Source organism: Anarhichas minor, unplaced genomic scaffold (assembly GCF_050575085.1).
Source record: "Anarhichas minor isolate MPS153535 unplaced genomic scaffold, ASM5057508v1 ptg000116l, whole genome shotgun sequence".
NCBI classification, from domain to species: Eukaryota; Metazoa; Chordata; class Actinopteri; order Perciformes; family Anarhichadidae; genus Anarhichas; species Anarhichas minor.
Window position 1 is genome coordinate 65,736 of NW_027466562.1, and position 4,552 is coordinate 70,287.

The window sequence follows — 4,552 nt, forward strand, 5'->3', positions numbered from 1 at the left end:
CGGAACGCAGGACGCCAGCGCCCCCCCGGCCGCCTACTTCCAGCAGCCACAGCATGTCGCCTTAGCCGAGGCACCTGGCACTGGGATGCCAGTGCCCACCGCCTCCTACTTCCAGCAACCACAGCAAGTCGCCGTAACCGGGACACCTGGCACCGGGATGCCAGTGCCCCCACCCCGTCCACTTCCAGCGATGGACCCACGCAATTGGTCAACACAACGATGCCGCTCCCTCTGCCGTCTTTGGGGGGTTTCCACGACGGAAGACGTTTTGCCGTAGACCAGCCTCGGATCTCGCAAGCAGATGCCAAGTCGTTTCCCCTCATGCTATGAAATCTGACCAATAGTAGCTACAGCCATTACGTGGGGCCACGGATGGCCCAGCAAGTCCATCTCTTAAACTCCTGACAACCTAGCAGTCGTTTACCCAATCATCAAAATGACGCTGTGACACCCGTCCGTCAAGGGCGCGTTCTCGACGCAGCTCACGTCTGGGCCACCGCAACGCCATGGCTTTCTCGTTTCTCATTCCAGAAGTTCAGAAGATCCGCCATCCTGCAGATACCCGTCCAACATCGGTTCGGCCATATCCAACACCGTCTTTAAACCCATAAATCCTTACTTGATTGTGCCGACCATCGACCAGCAGAACTCCGCTGTCGATAACCCATCTTCCCACGCCTACCAACTTTACACTCGTCAGCTCAAACGACCAGCGCACGGGCAGCTAACCTGCTCCTCAGGGGGACTTATTTTGGGGATCTGCAAGGCCCGGGAGCCGCAGTGGATCCTCAGCTAAGCCTCCCCCAAACCGCATCTGGCTAAATCTCCATCAACCATTCCTCAAACTCTCCAAACAACCGACGAAGGCTCGCTCCGACCGAGGTGGGGCCCTAAGCTAGTGAAGTATACTGTAAACTGTTAACAGTTAATATATTGTTCATAGTTTAAAGTTAAAAAGTTTGAAGCTGTAGTTTGAAGCCAAGTGTTTTGTATTTATTTATATTTATTTGAGTATACTGTAAACTGTTAACAGGCACCGTTTAGGCACCGGTATCGTTTTAAAAGTATCGTTTTAGCACCGGTATCGAAAAAAACAAAACGATACCCATCCCTAGTTAGCGTAGCCTCCCAGAACACATGCTGAGCCCCAGCTGTTTTTTGTTGTGTTTTTTTTTGTTCCGGTTCAGAGGTCACAGCCCGTTGTCTCCTACATGAGCGCAGAAAACATTATATTTCCTACAATTTAAGCTTCTGCATTTTCCAAATACACTAGTATTATTCAACCATATTGTTCGGTTTGTAAGCCGCATACCGAACGGTTTAATAGGAATACGTGATATTACACCCCTAGAAATGAATAATAGCTGTGGCGCCATCATAAGGTGGTATTTCAGCTGCAGGACAGCACTGAAGGCCCAGGTATAAAATGCACGGCCCGTCACTGTAAATATCCATTCTGAGAGGAACGTTTTATAATTTTGAGTATTGGACAAATTAAAATTTGCACGGTGGTGCTAGATAAAAATTCAGAGGGTCACCAGAGGTCACAAAGGGCATGACTATATGCACCAAATAGTAATCCATACAACAGTTTGGAGTCTGGACCAAACAACTGACCATTATCATTACATCACATCATCAGCCCAGTCGCCAGCAAAATCTGTTGGCATTGTGCGTTTTTGCAAACTAAGGATACGTTGAATGTGGACTTTTTTTTTACATTCAGTCACATCTAGTGACGTAACGAGCGATGCGCAGAGCAAGTGACATAATGTACCGAGCGACCGTTATTGAAAGATGCGTGGTATAATAACTAGTATAGCAAACGATAAAGTCTACTCAGAGTGATGGTGGTTCGGTCAAACAAGCAACGGACCCTCACCCCGGAGACCGTTGTCCATGTTGCAGGTTAAACCAAAAGTAAACGTTGGTTTTACTTTTGTTGTTACGTTTGCTGCCTAAAGTTACGCGGGAAAGCCCGCCAAGGCCCAGATCACACCGAGATGCGTTGCTAAAAAAACAGTCGCCTGCAAAGCCACTGGTTTTCCTTTGAGTTCGCTTTTTTCTAAAGGGTTTTAGATTTGAATAAAAGTTCAAATATTCTCGTCTTTTCAGCGCAACGTAAGCTTGATATTATGGTTTTTCTAACTACGATGAACTACATAATTTCCCCCCTCATTTACAGTGGAGCAACAGAAAGACCTCGATGTCTGCATTGGATCAGTTTTTTTGTTATGTATCAGCCAGTTGTGCACCCACCCCTACTCCAGATGTAGGCGTGTCTTAAAACTTCCATTCTCTCTACTGACCAGCAGGGGGCGACTCCTCCGGTTGCAAAAAAACATCCAATTGTAAAGAAGTCTATGGGAAAGTGACTCTACTTCTCTCTTGATTTATTACCTCAGTAAACATTGTAAACATGAGTTTGTGGTCTCAATCTCTAGTTTCAAGTCTTCTTCAATACAGCATGATGTTCATTTAGTACACTATGGTCCATTTAGAGTAAATTAGACTATAAATCAGGGTATGCTTTAGGGCGGGCTTACTGTGATTGACAGTTCGCTACAATGACTCAGCATTTGGTTAATTTAAAAGGATAAACATTGGTGATGTTCTATCATTTTCTTAACACCAAACAAAACCAACAATGAATGTATTTGCTAACAAGTATCTTCTCTCCTTTCCATAGAGCTTTATTAAAAACAGTTTTTAAAACAAAATCAGTTTTCCATCACCGTTGCACTGGGTGACATGCTCCTTTCTTACCGTGAACATTCACACACTGAAATTTATGTATATGTACACTAGAGCGCCAAATATGGATTAATCCAACGTTGAAAATAGTCCCCAAAAAATGCACCATTTTCTCCTGTTTGAGTAACGATTGATGAAAACTAAAGTGACCAGCTGTTTGAGGAAATTATTTGACTTTGTTTTCAATGAAACAATGGCCCTAATGCAGCAGCATTCTCTTAAATTGATCTCGTATTGTCTTCATTTTCTTTACCAACGTCACTGCCGTTCATTCTCTGGGGACCACGTATGTCCGAACCACACTGCCTGACAATCCATCAACAATTGTGACATGTCTCAGTGTCGACCAACTGACAGACTGGCTACCATGGACGCTTCACATGGTTGGATTCTATTGTAATATATTGTTCATGATAGCACCGGTGTTCATGATGTTCTCTGTACATTCACTGGACCTAATGACAGAAACCCTCCTGCTCTTCTTCATGTCTCCTTGATGCAGTTCATCTTAAAGAACACTAGATGGAGAAAGAGAGCTAAACATTCTACTTCTCTCTCTTTTCCTCCTTACAGTGAATATGAATCCTCATCAATTAGACTCATATTTTAACATACTGTGTCGTGCCTTGTTTTACAGTGCGGCCTGTGGCTTATGTCAAATATGTGGCAGAGTAGTATGTCGGGTAATGTAATTCAATCATAATACTGATAGGCTTAGATTTGTTTTAAACTTAAATGCTGATGTGTCAGATGATGTTAATAAACATGTTTTTTATTGTTATTTCTGGTGATTTCACTTTTTATTTTTTGCTGACTTCCTTCAGTCCAGTGCCCTCAGATTCTTTGATGTTTGATTAGTTTTATATACTGTAATTGTTGCACTAGTTATGTGTGCATTATTAATTGATGCACCTCCATTAAAATTCAGAAATATTTTGTATTTTCAATGTGGATCAAACCAACCAGGGACAACTAGTTGGTCACCACAACTGGTTCTGATTTGAAATATATTATAGTATATATATATTTTTTTAAATTTAAAAAGCATTGTCAGGAGTACACAGGAGCTTCAGCTGTTCTGCACGGCAACAGAAAGTTATATGTACATTTGATAGAGCATAGAAATTAACAAATTAAAAGCTGTTAAAAAGAGTTAATTTTGCTGCCGTCATCTGTAACCACTCAGTATTAGAAAGAAACTGATTATTATGACCTGACAACATGACCTCACAAAAAGAGAAAACAATTAAGAGACATGTTGACAAAAGGAAAAAATAATTAAATAAATAATCAAAAAAATATAACAATAGACAAATTAATAGGATCCCTTCAGTAATTTAAATAAATAGGTTGACAGCACCGCTACATTCAAAAACAGATTTATACATATGACAGGTAGAGCATATTTAGTGTTTTAGTCCTACTTTTCACAGGAGCATTTTCACCATCATTGAGTTGTGCTACTTGGTTTCTGTCAATATAAATTTTTTTTCAACAGAAATTGGCCTGCAAGGTATTTTTTAATTAAGATAAGTTGTTTTTTGAGCATTGAATATGAATATTTTACCCAACAGAAGAATTGTATTTATTATCTGGAGACAATTCCAGAACCTCATTTTGATATCTACAATATTGATAACTTGCAATGTTGATAAACTGAGAATTATGTTCCTGATGAATTTAATATCTAAGATAAGAAGGTAAAATATATTCATTTTACAGTGAAATGATGTTGGTCCTAGAATATATACATTTAAATAATAACAATAACATTATTTGTATAGCACTTATCTAAACA